Source organism: Tursiops truncatus, chromosome 20, assembly GCF_011762595.2.
Source record: "Tursiops truncatus isolate mTurTru1 chromosome 20, mTurTru1.mat.Y, whole genome shotgun sequence".
In the NCBI taxonomy this organism is placed as follows: domain Eukaryota; kingdom Metazoa; phylum Chordata; class Mammalia; order Artiodactyla; family Delphinidae; genus Tursiops; species Tursiops truncatus.
The window spans coordinates 55,821,496-55,837,980 of record NC_047053.1 but is presented as its reverse complement, the minus strand read 5'-3'; the positions used below and the strand labels follow the sequence as shown (position 1 = coordinate 55,837,980).

Genomic DNA, 16,485 nt, shown 5'->3' with positions numbered 1-16,485 from the left:
TTGGGCCGCTGAGCTCACGAAAGGAAATTTGGGTTTTATTTTAGATACAGTGGGAAGCCGCTGAAGTTTTTAAGTGAGGGAGTGACATAATCCAGTTTATATTTTTAAAAGGCTTACTCAACAAACATTGAAAGCCTATATATTTGCCAGAGCCGAAGCCAAGGGATAACGAGGCAGGAAGTTAACGTGGTCCTGGGGGGGCCTGTGTAGCCTAATGGATTGGGGAGTGTGCGTGGGGGGCGGACACAGCCACTTGTGACCACGGGGGTGTGGCCAGTTACCTAACAGACCGTTTGGTTGCGTTGCTCACAAAACCTTCCATGAACCTGTCCGTGGCTTCACTGAAGTGGTAGGACTAGGTGTTCCTACCGTGGAACCCGGTCTTCCAGCTACAGCTGAGCATCCAGGGTGGGGCCCTTGACCCAAGGAGGGTCAGTCCACTATACATCAGCAGTGTCTTAGAATCTCCCTTAAAGTATGTAAGCAACACAGAGAGTGTAATCACCGATGATGAGCCCTGGACCTTCAAGGTGATACGGCCGTGGTGCTACTATTTATGCTGGACACGGCAAGCAGAAGAAGCCGGTCATCTAAAGGAAGAGCCAGAAAAGAGGCCGAGAGAAGCACAGAGCTTATATGTGGAATCTAAAAAAAATGGTACAAATGAACTTATTTACAAAACAGAAATAGTCACAGACATAGAAAACAGACTTACAGTTACCAGGGGGAAAGTCAGGGGAAAGGCCAAACTGGGAGACTGGGATTGACATACACACACTGCTATATATAAAACAGATAGCTAACAAGGACCTGCCGCGTAGCGTAGAGCACAGGGGCCTCTTCTCAGTACTCTGTAATGGCCCATATGGGAAAAGAAGCTAAAAAAGAGTGGATATATGTCTACGTATAACTGATTCACTTTGCTTGTACAGAGAAACTAACACAACATTGTAAATCAACTGTACTCCAATAAAAATTTTTTTTAAAAAAGCAGCAGAGGACGAACGGTAGCTTACGATACTGGAAAGACGTATTGAAAGTGTTGGTCCCTATAGGCTTCCCGGTTCCCATCTTCACAACCCTGGGCTCGTTTTGGTCCTTTCCTGTGAGGTTGTCTACTGTATCCTTCCAGGATGCTTGTGTCTCTCTCCACCTCCCACACTTGGGTTGGGTCGTCAGAGATTTGTATGCTTTTCACACTCGGAGAAGCAGGAGAGAGAGGTTTTAGGCAGAAACAATAGTTTGTTCAAAGGCACAAAAGCACAGACCTTCTGAAGGTGAGCTACGTCAGAAGATGCTCTTGTCATACACCTTGTAAAACCCTGGTAAGACCTCCAGTCTTGATGATGAAAGCGTAAGGAAGAGAAGTTGAAAGGGTGTTTGGAGCAAAACCTGCACTTACAGGTTTAATAGTTGGCGGCAATGGAGAGAATGGATTTTACCCCCGTTCTGTGAATTCCTCTAAGAATATAGAACTCCCATGTACAATTGTCAGCAACCAACATGCCACCTGGCGTTTCACAGGTATTCAGTAAATATTTGAGATACGATATTGTCTTCCCTTCCCTATGCCTTTGCCACCAGTCCACAGCCAGCAGTACACACGGGCTTATTACAAATTAAGGTCCAAGTTGTGTAGTTCAAAGGTAAACACCGAAGCATGTGGGGTATTTGCAATAAGAAGTTCAAGTTCTCTTCCGCCGTGAATAATAAACTGGCTTCCAGTTGGCCAGCCGCCATATTCCTTTCCAGAGGCCGACTGGCAGCCAGCTCACACCCATCCCTCTTGGAATTTACAGATGTGTGCTGGACAGTGTGGGAAAGGGTGTTTTACAGCAGCAATTAGTTTATTCCTGGGGTAAATAGTCGAAATTTAAGGATAATTGCAGCAAGAAATTTGGTTCCTATTGCAGCGTGAATAACCTGCTGGCGGCCAGTTGGCTGGTTGCCCTACGAATCCCCAGAAGGACGACTGGCAACCGTTTTGCGTTTGTGCCTAGGAGGGGTTTGCAGATGCGTGTTGGGGAGGGCAGGAGAGCCAGGGAGCGGGGGCTGTGCTTTTACGTAGGTTTGCAAAGCCAAGGATGGTTTTCTAGGAGGGGTTAAACCAGAAGGAGAAATTCTGGTCTGAGCAAGGGGAGTGCTGGTTTCTCCTTAAGAAGGGAGTTTCGGCCTGAGTGCCAGTTGGCATCTTCTAGACCCAGCTATAGGGCCAGCACACACGCAGGCGGCAGAGTCACTTAATCCTTCTGACTTTGCTGTTCGGTGCCTGTGCTTGGTGGAGCCTGAAACAAGCTGCGCCCCTGAGCCGGTGAGCAGCCCATCTTCCGTGGCCCTGGCTGAACTGGTTGTAGCACCCTCTCCACGTTGCTACCCCTCCAGTTTGGCTGTTTCCCCACATTGCTCACTCAGGTGTGGCAACCATTGTTGTTGTGTTTGCATCTCATGAGAACACAGACACAAGAGTTTGCAGGCTGCCGTTTTCACACGGTTTCCCTAAATCTGTTACACTCCCTGGTGCAGGCTACAACTTGAAAGGTCAGCTCCGGCAGCAGCAATATCACATGTATGTATAGCCTTGTCTTTTAGGATTACTGTGTAATTATGTTTTAATATTTCCGTAGGAATCTTTAGGAAGGCATTTTTGGTGAAAGTCACCAGGGAAATATGCAAAAGAGCTAAACTTGGAGCTCTTGATTCCAGTTACTAGAGGTTTAATCTTTCCAGGTAAGGGGAGAGGTGCAAAGTCTTGCTCGACTGATTGGTAACAATTTCTCCCACTAACTCTGAGCTCCTTTAAGGAGTCACTGCCGTAGGCGTCTCAGGCTTCTTAACCGGTTTTCCTGCACCTCCCCCAACCCAGGCCTCAGTGTGTGCTGCATGCATGGCAATTCTGGTCATGTCAGGATTAAAGTAATTGAAGATGTAGAAAATAAACTGTGGTTACCAGGGGCTAAGGGGGCGGAAGGGATAAACTGGGAGATTGGGATCGACGTACACGTACACTGCTACATATAAGCAGGTAACTAATAGAGGCCTACTGTACGGACATTACTCTGTGATGACCTGCACAGGGAAAGAACCTAAAAAAGAGTGGCTACAGCTCTATGTATGATTGAATCACTTGGCTGTACACCTGAAACCAACACAGCATTGTAAATCAACTATACTCCAGTAAAAATTTTAAAATAAGATTAAAGTAATTGAGTAATATCCTTTTATGGGGGGAAATAAAATAAATCAGTCTTCTCAGCATGGTTTGTAAAGCCCTACTTGATCTGACTCCAGTCTCACGTCTGAGGCCAGAGCTGTTCTCTGCAGTCCGGTCATGCTGGCCTTTTCCCCTGACCGCCACATGCATCATGGCTCCTCTGGTTGCAGGGCGGCTGCCCATCCCAGGCTTGCCTCCTGGAAGGCTCTTCCCACTGGGCTCCGTTGGGGGTGGGCTGCTCCTTGCCCTCCGGGCCCCAGCCTGTGGGCGCCCTCTCCCCTCAACCTCCGAGGTGGTCAGCTAGGCCTGTGACCCCCTCACGCTGCATGTGGAGCTCTCCTTCCTAACCCTGACCACAGTCTGTAAATTCTACGCAAGCTCAGCCTACCTTGCCCCTCAGCGAGAAGTAGGGCTCTGTTTCAGGCATCTTTTTGCCCCTGGGTGATGGAGTAAAGGTGAACTAGATTGGAAAGAGGCTGTGAGCGCTGTCACGTTAAGACGGAGGTGCCAAGTTTAATGTTAAGAAGTAGAAGAAGATGGGACCGAGGCCAACAATTTGGAAGGGGCTTTGAAGGAAACAAGTCGAGGTCAGCATCGATTTTAGTCTGCAGAGTCTCAAGGACGGGAAGTGAATTTCACATCAACCAGGCTCTGAACTTCAGTTTTGAAACCAAACATTGATTTGGGGGTTCAAAGAGGCAGCATTATAGAGGTGGGATCACTCATCTCCAAGCAAAAGGCATTTTATTTTTGTCAGGGTTTGCCCTGTCCTAAGTGTGGGCAGGTCAGGGTTTTAGCCCGGTGGCCAAAGCAAAGAGGGCTCCGCCAGTGCCCGGAGTGTTTGCAGCTGGGGATAAAAGTTCCCCTGGGGAGTTCTAAGCGGTTTTGCAGCTGATTGCTGGGTGTGTGTGTATATAGAAACAGAAGACGAAGGAGAAGGGGAAGAATAAGAAGGAGAAGGAGAAGGTTAACGCTTAGGGGGACAAGCACAGCTCAGCAGTGTCAGAGAAGGATAGCGTGCAGAGGAAAAGTTGGCAGGAAGGAGGCAACTCAAGAGAAAAGAGCCCACACTTTGCAAGGGAAGACAGGAGAGACTTTCAAGAAAGAGGGTGTGGAGAAGGAGGACGAGAACAGAAAAATCGCCTTGAGATTTATTCAGAATGAGGCTGTGGATGGCCTTGGAAAGGGCAGTGTTATTGGAGTGCTGGGGGATGGAAACCAGAGATCAGGCTGCTGAGAAGGGGATTCCGAGAAAGTGGGGAAGTCAGAGCCGCGCACTCGGGTTGAAAAATCTTTAAATCTTTCAACCATCTAAGGAAGTTGCCAAAGGCAAAAACCCTTGCCTGCCACGGAGCTGTTGGACAAATTGTTCCCTTCTCCTGATTGCTGTTCTCAGAAAGCTCAGGGCCGTCGGGTCCCAGCCAGATGTGTTGAGGGTCAGGACTGAGATGGACATCTTGGGAGACGAGGTGAGGGTGTGTTGTGCACCCTCAGTGTCTGGCAGCGCCCGTGGGCAGGAGTCCATCCCCACGGACGGCCCTTCCTTGGCGTGACCTGCTGTTATCATTAGCTTCTCTTCCAGGAGTCCTAAATCTATCATAAAGCATGAAAACTGGTGTTTGGAATACGATCTAATTAGTGCATTTTGCTTTATCTGAACTCAATGGCAGAAGAAATGTTGGCTTTGGACTCGCATCCCTTGGGCTGTGTGGTGGTACCGGGACAGCAAAAACTGAGATGTAGGAGGGAGGAGCGTACTGCTCACCAGACAGAGGCCTGGTGGGAAGGGTGGAAATCAGCGTGAGTTAGGTTTACCGGCAGGAGTTGGGCCATTGATGTAGTCAGCGCAGGTGTGGGTTACAGCTGGCACAGGTGCAAAGCAGGTGCTCTAGGGCAGGGATGCAAAATCGTCATTAGAAGTCAGCAACACAGAGAATGTTACTCGGGCTTTGCAAAGGTAGGAGCAGGTTAGCATCTTTAATAGGAATGCAGCCCAGGTTCCTACAGCTAATTCTGTCCCAGTGAAAAGGCCACACTACTTCACTCTGTGGCGTTGTAATCATCCTCCGCCCAGGAGCACCGTCTGTGCTTGTTCTCTTGATGGGGCTGTGACCTTGGGGCTGTCACGTGACCTGCTGGATAAGTGAGGATCATCTTCTGAGAGTCCTAAGCTTCTGTTTATTGGAAGCTTCTTTCTCTGGGAGACCACCAGATTGGGAAGAGTCATGACAGATAAACAGAGAGACCTCCCCCTCGGGTTTGATAGTATCCTGCTCTCAGCCTTGTTGGAATGGCAGTGGGGGAATTTCTGTGACTGTCATATGGGCTTTCCGGGCCTGTTCCCCTGCAGCCTAGGCCCCCTAGTGCGTCGTAACTGTTTCTGCATCCTCTGGGCCTCACGCTCTTCTGCTTCGCTGGTGTGAGCCAGGTCTTGTTCTTGAGTGTAATGTTAGAGGTAGCTCAGAATAAGAATTACACTTTGAAGCTCACCACGACTTACACTTGTAGGCTACAGGAAGCAAGCAGTTGACCCACACCTTTTCGGAGGTCTAAGGTAGGTAAGCCATTCTCAAGCCTCTCTGCAAGGTTTGTCCCTGTTTTGTAAATGCCCTTGTTCCCTTGAGGGACAATTTGCAAGTTGGACTACAACTTGCAGTTTGCAAATCTGGACTATGCAGATAGTGCAGAGAATGATGAATGCTGGAAACAGTGTGCATGGAATTTAAGGTCACTTAAAAGGGGCCAGTCTGTATGAAGTGTCCTGCCGGTGAGTTGGGGCGGGGGGGAATTGTAAAACTCCAGGGTGCTGGTTGTGTACTCAGATGCTGCTGGTTTGCAATTCGTAGGCAGAGGTCAGGTCTGTTGCTCTTCTGAGTGGACCAAGGGAGGATCTCCTAAAGTTGGAAATAAAATGATCACCTAAAATGGTTTATCTTAGAGTTTTTAGATGTTAAAGATAGCCTAGAAGAAAAATAAGACTTCGCGTAGCAGGAGGGGAAGCTTGTAACTTTGGATACTTTGTCCACAGCACTAATTATAATAAACTGTATTTATTTAGCACTTAACTACGTGTCTCATACTGCACCAAGGACGTTTTGTGCCATTTGTTTCCTACAATATTATTATCCCATTTTACAGACAAGGAAATGAAGCAGGGGGCTTAGATATCATACCCGTCGAAAATGGAGAGCAGGAGTGAAACGTACATCTTTCTATTTCCAGATCTTCTGTTCTTTCCAACACACCACACATCTGGAACGGAGATTCGCTTTGTGTAGGAAAGAAAACTCTGCTTAAAACGGAGGTGGGGACGAAGCCTGGCAAATGGTGAAGTTGCAGAGCTAGGGAGAACTTCCGAAGCGGCATGACTCCGCACCCTCGCGGTCTGAGTGGGAAAGCTGAGGCGCAGGGGCGGGGCTTGCGTGTATGCCTGTGGCTGTCGCTAGCAGTTGGGAAGGGATGATCCTAACCTGCCCGCCGGCAGCTGGCCTGGGCACAGTCTTCGCCAGCAACTCCAGGTCTCCAGGCAGCCTGTCCCTGAGGTCTCCCGAACTTTTGCACAGAATCAAAAACAATCTCAAACCACTTGAAGTGGCATGAGGACAGGAATTCAAGGCACAACATTTTGGCAGCAAGAAGAAAGTGCTGGGCTAGATGTTTACCAAAGTCTTTTCCCACCAACGTCCTATGAGTCTGCGATCTTGGCCGAGGGTGTACACTCAGGAAGAGCCTGCAGTGGAGATCAGAACAACATAAGTCTGTATGGTGGCAGTTCTCCCCCCAGAGTGAGGGTTTCTGATTTAAAGATTTTTATCTGCTCCTCTGCAAAGTCCTTCCACTGTGAGCCCCAACTAATAAGAAGATTTGGATCCAAGAACATGTGGCTGAAGCCTTTTTTTTTTTAATAGATTTATTTATTTATTTTATTTATTTATTTTTGGCCGCGTTGGGTCTTTGTTGCTGCACGAGGGCTTTCTCTAGTTGCGGCGAGCGGGGGCTACTCTTCCTTGCAGTGTGTGGGCTTCTCATTGCGGTGGCTTCTCTTGTTGTGGAGCACGGGCGCTAGGCCTGCGGGCTTCAGTAGCTGTGGCACGTGGGCTTCAGTAGTTGTGGCTCGCGGGCTCTAGAGCACAGGCTTAGTAGTTGTGGCACACGGGTTTAGTTGCTCCCTGGCGTGTGGGATCTTCCCAGACCAGGGCTCAAACCCGTGTCCCCTGCGTTGGCAGGCGGATTCTTAACCACTGCGCCACCAGGGAAACCCTCTTTGTTGTTGTTTAAAATTAAATTTTTGGTAACTACTGTGGCAGGCTGATTCCTGCCCTACCCCCCCCACCCCAGATTGTCCATGTGCTAATCCCCATGTCCTAAGCACCCCTGAACCTGTTGCGTTATATGGTAAATGAGACTTTGCAGATACAGCTCAGTTAACGATTCTGAGATGAGGAGGTTGTGCCGGATGGTCTGGTTGGCCTGATGCCAGTCAGATGTCCTTGGAAGAAGGAGGCAGGAGGGTCAAAGTCCTAGAAAGAAAATGTGAGGATGGAGCAGAGCTCAGCGGGGAGGGGCGTCTGCTGGCTGTGACGATGGGGGAGGGTCCATGAGTAGGCGAGGAGGGCGGCCTCCAGAAGCTGCTGAAGGCGAGGACGGGGCCCCGGAGGCCTCCAGAAGCAGCACGGTCCCGTGGACCTGCTTCAGGGTTCTGACCTCCAGAACTTCCCCATAACAGCAGAAACGTGTGCTTCTTTTAGGCCAGTAAGGCTGCAAGAAACTAATGCAGTCACTATTTTTTCATGCTTGTTTCTTATTTTTGTGTTTTATTTTTCCTTGGCCCTTAGCTTATCTTTTATTTTGATGATTTTATCTTTTCCTTATGGGTTTTTGAAGGCTATTTTTGTATTAAGGATATTAACTATATTTCAGTCACAAGTATTTTCAATATTTTCTCCAACTGGTCTTATAACTTTATTTTTAGGGTTTTTTTTTTTATTGCTTTTTCTTTCTTAATATATAGGAGTGAAGATTCTGGACTATCCTGTCAGGAAGTCCTGGACTTGAGTCTCAGCTCTAATTTTGGACAAACTGTCTTACCTTTCTGAGCCTTAACTTTCCTATCTGTAAGTTTGGAAAATAATAGTATCTTTCCTATAAAAATCAACATAATGATTAAGTGAGATAATGCACATAAAGAATCGTCATCATGTCTCGTATCTAGTAAGTAAGCAATGCGTGTTAGACCTTCTTCTTCTCGTTGTCTTTCCTTTTATGGTTTCTTCTTTCGCTCAGTAGTTGACAGGGGAGATTTTGCTTTTTACCTTTAATCCATTCAGTGCCTCCACATTTCAGGTAGCTAATAACTTGCTGTTTTCAACTTATTCCCACCACCAGTTACAGCCATTTTCTCATGTCTCAGACGTTGGAGACCAGCAGGTCACTCCCATCGTTCTTTTGACCCACGGCCCGTTTGATGACTTGTCACTCTAGCCAGCTGGTTGCTGATGGCTGCCTTGTTCTTTTATTCATGAAGCGATTGATAGGGAACCAGGAGTCAAAAAAAAGACTTTCCCCCTCATTCTCTCAGCTGAGTCTGCAGAAAATCATCTGCATTTTGGTCTGAGTAATGGCAGGTGGTGAAACCACCCGTAAGTTCCAGGCTTATCTAACAGCTGGCTCACGGGTGATATGTATATAAAAGTGAGCTGGAATCCAAGATCTCTGCAAAATAAAACTTTCTAGAAGTCAAACATCTGTTAAAAGAACGCAGAATTCTAGGCAGTATGTATCCAGGAGCAGTTTGAATAACCTGCCAGTTCTTTTTTGTTCTCATAATTTTTCAGATCAATTTGCTTTTGGAGGTGGTGGAGGTGGCTAGAAATAAGCAGAAATGTCTTCAAAAACTACTCCAGGTACACTGGGTCTCCTTCTTCTCTTTAATTTTGGATCAAGGTCTGTGGCAGGATTTGGAAGCTGTTTTTTTTTTTTTTTTTTTTTTTAAGAGGGAAAGAACTTCAGTCCAAAGTGTTTTACTCTCTTTATCAGCAGAGTTCTGAGGTCATCACTACAGAAAACGGCGATTTGGGTCGTAACGCGGCGGACCATTTTGTTCAGAGATCGAAAGGTCAGTCTCGTTGGCCCTGTGATCTTAGGGGTGTTGCTTATCCTCTCTTCAAAGTGTCCGTCTTCTCGTAAATGACCAAACAGACAAACAACCCAGAGGATTATAAATGGGCTTCCTTATACTTGCTGTCCCTTTGATTTGAAGTGACGACAATTATTGCATGAATACTTCAACTGTGTGTCAACATTTAGGATCACCTGTTGAATGTCTACTATCCCAGGAATTGTGGAAGGAAAAGAAAGCAGGATTACTCATCAACGTTATAAAGCAAGGTTTGCGGTATGAATAGCACAGGAGAGCACCTCTGAGCATTTATACGCTCTTGTTTCATGTGGAATATTTTCTCTTCATTTGCTTAGAATGTGCTTGGTAACCCATCCTAGTGAAATAGCGTGTCATTCCATTGGAGTGCTTTTCATTTGCCCAGAACCCCAACTGCCCACTGCTTTCTCCCTTCTCCCGCCCCCTGATAGAAACACCAAGCCTCCAGGAGATGCTTTTCCCTCCCCTGTCACCTCCGCTTTCCCAGAAGGGCTTCCTTCTGAGCGGGACTGTCTCTGACCCTGCCCTGCACACTTTCAAGCCCAGTACCAGAGGTCTGATTCCTCAGGTGTCAGACCTATTCTCTGTATTTTCCCACTCAGGATGGGTCTCTCTCTTTCTGTTGGTGACGTAATCTGGTTTCTCCCACGACCTGGAATCCCTTCACACTTTCTTCTTTATCACACACTCTTCCCCTGATTCTTTGCCCTGACGCAAGTTCTGGATCTTTCACTGCTGCTTTCAGTGGTTTTCTGCCTACTTATATATGAAAATCAGAGTGTGTAGTGTTTCTGTTTTCCAGTTTTGCAAGAGTCATGGGCCGTGGCAGATTTTACTTGCTCTGCCTGTCGATCTGCATGGTGTTTGGTGGACATGTAGACATATTTGGATCGAAATGTCCACTGTTATCCTGGGGTATGGTTTTAATGATGAAAAGAAAAGAAAACAGAGTCTCTCTTTTGCTACCGTTAAATTAGAACGCTTCACCGTATGCCCTTTCTGCAAATCTTACAAAGCATCTTTGTCTGAACTGTATTCAGATGTTTAAGTCCTACCACCTGGTTGACCCATCTGAGATGCCTTTTGCCCAAACATTTACTAGAAAAACAAATCAGTCCTTAAGATGTGGGCATCCTCCTCTCTCTCAGTCCCCAAACCATCCTCAGTTGAATCACCTGTGGCTCTAAGAAGCCTCTTGAACGCTGGGGTTCCAAGATCCCGTAAGCAGTTACACCCTGAGACCCAGGCAGATGGGCTCTCTGGGCACGTGCCTTAGAGGACCGCACGTAGCACACACGCGCGCACACACACGCGTACACACACACTAAATTTATTCAAGGACGCACAGGCTTCTTTGTCATTAGGGACCTGGCCCTTGGTGGTGTCTGCTCTTGTGACCAGTATTCTCCAGCCCTAGAGAAAAACCCCTCCGTAATCCTTACAGTACATCCTCAAAACAAAAGAAGCTGTATCCAGATGGCACGAAGGTTTCTGGATCGTGCCTGTGCTGACAGCAGAGGTAGCACCGGGACAGTAGAAGGGCTTAATCTGAAGGAAAGGCAAACTTGTTTACCTCGCCAAATAATATGATGTACGATTATTGTAGGATGGATGCGCTAGAGTTTTGCATAACCAGGTATAGTTTCCCAAGAGTGCCAAGCACTCATTTTCTTACTCTCTTCACGATCTAATTTGCGATTCCAGAGGAACTCAAGGTTCGCAAGCTGAGGAATGTTTCACGGTATTGAGCGCTCCATATTACTCTTACACTGGTGTGTATGTGAATAACAGGCGTGATGTGTAATCTTGAGTCTTTACAGTGCCAGCTGGACAGATCCCAAATACCAGAATAGCAAAGAATTTTATTTTTATAAAAATATATTGTAATTTTTAATTTTCTTTTTACATTTTAATAGAGAATTTCAAATCCCTAGAAGAAAAATAACTTCTTCGAAATCAATTCTTTTTTTATATTTTACATTTTCTTTTTTAATGAAAATACACTCAAATTCATATATTTTGAATACAGCTATATTTTCTGTTTTAATCCTTTAGTCACTACTCTCAGGACATCATAAATTGTGGTGAAAATCATTATTACAATAATGTAATTAATGAATTTGCTGAAATGAGAGCAAGAAAAATAAAGTCTATAGGATAACTATAGAATAAGTTATACATTATGCCTGCTTTTAGTTTGGTACTTATCCAGATAGTGCCAGCTTATCAACAGAACACCCAGACATAATAAGAATGAGACTCAGTCCTCTTAGGTATTTGCTCAGTTCTCAGTGTCATGATAACCCTAACTTTATTCATGTCTTATCTTGTCATTATGAAGGTTTGTTTTTCAGAGTGGGGGGAGACAATATTGAAATCGAGCTTCATCTGTACTATTGTTCAAGCTCTGCAAATATTTGGGGGTAGGTTTGCCTGTCACCTTTCTTGGTGACTCATTCTAGAGACTTTTTTCATTCTGGTAGCCAAACAGTTTTCCTTGTGTCAAACAGAAGTCTTTTCTACTGTATCTTAAGTCATTTTTTTTCTTATATTTAAGAATACACACACACACTTACATACATATGGTGAGTATCACCAGATATGTTTTATAAAATGTGTCTTACTAACAGTCTTCCTCAAAAAGGCAAATTTAAGAATTTTGTTGGTGTTCCCACATTTTTGTGGTTTTTTCTCGGGTCTGTCGCCCTACCACATACAAAGGTGTCTCTCTGGTTTTGAGAGGTAAATGTAGAGTCCTTGATGTTATTGTTAGAATATCATCGAAAACCTGTATATCTGGGAAGGGCGCTTTATAGAAACATATGGGAAATGCATTTGACAGCTAGATTGAGTACTCCTTTCTCTGCAGCTGACCTAAATTCACATTTTATCCGGCTTGTACACTTCTAAGCGACAGCGTGGAGAGTGTGTCAGCTGAGTCGGCCTGGCAGTTTCTGTCTCTGTCCCCTAAGGACTCTGTCGTGCTGGCTCTAGGCTTAGCTGCTCACCTATAAAATACAGAGCTACTGATTCCAACCTACGGCCTACCTCATAGACACGCTGTAATGTTTTAATGAAAAGTACTTTGAGCTTTTTTTGGGGGAAAAAAAAAGATCCTCTCCATAAACAGAGAACTGTTACCACAATGTTCTTTTCATTAGTTCTTTGGATCCCCGTATGAAAGTCCCGGTCCGCCTAATGGACGGGGATTTATAGATAGCCATTGTAAAAGCCCATCCAAATGCACTCAAACATTAAACAAACACAGATGTGCAAACGAGATTGTGAAATTGCCCCGACAGAGGCACAGCCTGTACCTGGGAGTTGATGGGAGGGCCTGATTTTTCATAACTCCTAATTATTCTCACACTCTACCATACATTTGAGGCTTAAACGGCCTGAGCCGGCCAGCATGGAAATGGCAGTCCTTTTTATAAAACTCTTACTAGTCCTCCGAGGGCAAAGCAGAATTAGGAACAGATTGTCTAAAGCTAGGGCTACACTGGCCTTCAGACTTCTTTAGGGATTTTAAGGTCCCATATAGATTGCTGTAGACACCACGTAAGTAATGCTGCAGGACGCACAGCTAGCGACTGGAGAGCCAAAGGTACGGAACTTTGCAGTTTCCCATAGATTTCAGGCCCTGCTGTAGAAACAGTTAAGCTTTCGGAGCATCTGAGAGCTCCCAAGGGTTTTGTTTAGACACGTGCAGACACTCCCTGTATGGCGCCCTAACATTGCAGACCAGAGGGCACGGATCGGAAGTCCTGACGTTTAGGCTTTTATGACTTCCTCCCTCCTTAAGGCCACGAGTGATACAAACAAGAGGCGATTCTTACGATGACAGTAAAACATTGACTTTGATGATCCACACTGGTGGCCTCCTCTCCCCAGATTCACTTAACTGTGGCCCTGCTCTCTGCTCGACGCTTGCTCACGCTGGCCATCTTCTGTTACCATTTGGCAGGAAGCTTCTGCCCTAAATATTCCTGTCTTGCACAATGGAAACGGTACCCATAAGGTCTCAATCAAACTGTCATGTGAATGATTTTACATCTCATGAGGGAGATAAAAATAAACTAGATCGGGATTGGAAAAACCATTTCACATCCTCACCCTCAAGCCGTCTTCATCTGTCCTCTCTCCAGCCTCAAGCTGTCTTCATCTGTCCTCTCTCCAGCATATGCTCTATCCACATTCTGACCTATCGTTGCCTCCTCTCCTTGACGGTGACTCAGGCCGTCCTCCTATTGCCCAATTCTTGTTACGACTTGGGAGGTTGCTGTGGTGGTTTGTTTCTAATATCTTGCCCAATCTTTCCATTTTTAGTTCCAGACTATGGCTTTTAACCACTTTCAACTCTCCCATTCTTTACAGAGTGACATAGTACTGTATACAATCTAGCTCAGATACTTTTCTCACTCTCATTCCAGGGTGGCTGCGTCATACCCTGTGGACTCTACAGAAATGGCAAGTGGGAGATGGTTATACAGTTTTCTCTTTATTCCCTGAGGGGTCCAGTTCAAGGGACCCACACTTATTACTGCATAGATGTGATGTACGTTGGTATTTGGGGAGGTGGGCGGCAAGAGAGCCAAGGTCATCCAATCAGTAACTGATGGTGTTAGTAGCCTGCGTCCAAGTCTGACTGACTCCAGACTCCATTTTTGTCTGGTGTTCGCCTGTCTCCCCACTAGTCTGGTCTTTTTTTTTTTGACCCTGGAGAGGAGCTTCAACTTATTACACCAACTGCAGCGAAAACCATAACACATTTAAATTCCAAAGCAGCACCTGGCCCAGGAAGCTTATCAGCAGAAATGAGGGGAACGAGGGGCTCGTAAGACAGGGACAGGGACAGGGACACTGAGAAGTTCCCACTCAGTGTTCCTGAGGGATGTGCCTAGAAGGAGGATCAAGTCTGCTCCAGGAGTCAGAAAAGGACCTGATGCCGGGATTCGTAAGACAGGGACAGGGACACTGAGAAGCTCCCACTCAGTGTTCCTGAGGGATGCGCCTAGAAGGAGGATCAAGTCTGCTCCAGGAGTCAGAAGAGGACCTGATGCCTGATTGCGGTTCTGGGCTGATAAAACGCAAAAACGTGCGGAGTTCCTAAGCAGAGGCCTGTGCCGTGTTGCCAGTGTCAATTACTATTTGACCGTCTGAACGCAGTTTTGTTATGTTTTCGTCAGAGTTCTTCCTATTGTCAGTTTCCATTTTGCTTTAAGAGGAATAAGCCCCTGCACTGTTCGTCCACCACACCTGCCTCTGTCCTGCCCCTGGGAAGGCGCACATCTGAGGAAGGTGTGGTAGCCGTGCATCATGGTACCTTTCCTTAGAAGCAGGGCAACCAAAGTATTACAGAAAGATGCGGTCGTCACCGAATCCTTAGGGAGTTCATTAAACCAAATAAACGTGCTTTATTCTGAGTTCCGAGGAAAAGGTTTCGATCGTTTAGCTCCAATAGACAAGGTTTGTTAATATAGTCAGACAGCGTTTCCCGTGGGGCCTTGTTATTATTTACAGCTTTCATAGACTCCTGCCTAATTATTATTTATTCCCAGTCCAGTGGCTCTTTATCAGATGTGCATTTTAGCATTTGACTTGGTTGTGAGCACTTGCTTAGTTGGTGGAAGCTCTTCTGTTTGTTGCAAACGTGGACGGGGAGTTCGCTCTTGTTCAAATTCTACTGCAATTCTTTGTTTCATAACCTACTGCCTAGGTAGGTAATAATAGAAACAAACACAGAAAATGACTGTAATTTTTTCCTGGTGAAATTTCCCTGTTAGTTTCAATCATGCAGAGTGACTAGTGTGAGGTAATGGCTATTACTTTCTTAGAATTATTTGTGTTCTGCAGTGTGTTTTGCTTTAATAAAACTCAGGATATCATTTTGAATATCTCGTTCTTCCGTGTGAGCCTGGTTTTCATCTGGAAACTTCATGTGTTCCGTGCGTACTTAGCGCGGAGTAGGCTGGTACCATAGCCGAGGCTAACAGCAGCAACGAAACGTTGAAAAAGTGAACAGGGTCTCGAAAACGCTTTTATCGCCGCCTCCAGATTGCTTTTTTTTTTTTTTTTTTTTTGCTTAACTCGTAATATTTCCTTTCTCAAATTTATTTGTCTTATTCATTGAGCACCTGTGTAAATCCTTAGGAAATGGTCAGACACATAGAAATGTCCCCAAAGCCCTTCTTTGTTGTCTTAATTTTATTTTAATGTAATAGAACCGACATAGGTGTAGCCACTGTTTCCACAGTGGTTGTCAGGTGCTCGAATTAATTTTCTCTCGAATCATTGAGCATCGTGGGACTTTAAACCAAGTACATGGAGCTGCAAGCTGCAGGTCTTCTGTCTCTCTAAGTTGATGGACTAATTCCTTTGCACTACAGCAGATGACTTTTCTGATATTTCGATTTTATATTATTGTTTTGTATAGGAGACCTAGACTTAAGACTTGTAGTAGATTACACAACTGAGAGAGAGAGACAGAGAGAGAGAGAGAGAAAGGGAATGTGGTGAGTGAATCATTAGAAAAAATTAAATTAAATAGTTTACATTACAAGCAGAGGTAAGAGACACTCAAAACTTGTCACTTCCTTGGGGACTTGGGGCAGTCCAGTGGTTAAGACTCTGTGCTTCTACTGCAGGGGGCTGGGGTTCGATCCCTGGTCGGGGAACTAAGATCCTGCATGCCACGCCTCAGACAAAACCAAACAAACAAATAAAAAAAAAAACAAAACTGGTCACTTCCTAATGGCAGTTTTACGACCTTGTCTTACTCTCTGTGCCCTCCAGGTTGTCCATGTCTGTGGCATCCGGGTGGTGGGAATCCTCGATCACGGTGTGCTGCCTTTCCCAACGCTGCCTGCAGTGGGGTCACACTGGTAGCTAGACATGGGCCGTCGTGGAGTATCTACCCGACGGGGATTGGGACGCCCTTTAAAACATGGTCTATACGTTCAGTGGAAGAGTGTTCAGCCTTTAAAAGGTAGGAAATGCTGCCATATGTGACAACACGTACGAACCTAGGGGACAGTGTGCTAAGTGACCATATCCAGTCACAGAAGGATCAGTACGGGCCCTTCCACTTCAGCGAAGTGTCTCGTGGAGTCAGAGT

General features: G+C 45.8%; 2 long non-coding RNA genes across 2 annotated transcripts; one reads left to right on the top strand and one right to left on the bottom strand.

Annotated features, from left to right (window-relative positions):
- Positions 1-6,245: 6,245 nt before the first annotated feature.
- LOC141277272 (uncharacterized) lies at positions 6,246-15,445 on the bottom strand. Its single transcript, XR_012328351.1, has 2 exons — positions 13,485-15,445; positions 6,246-6,941 (listed from the first exon to the last, which is right to left on the bottom strand). It is a non-coding gene; the product is annotated as an uncharacterized lncRNA (long non-coding RNA).
- Positions 9,065-16,188, top strand: LOC141277271 (uncharacterized). Its single transcript, XR_012328350.1, has 3 exons — positions 9,065-9,114; positions 9,251-9,326; positions 16,164-16,188. It is a non-coding gene; the product is annotated as an uncharacterized lncRNA (long non-coding RNA).
- The last annotated feature ends 297 nt before the right edge of the window (positions 16,189-16,485 follow it).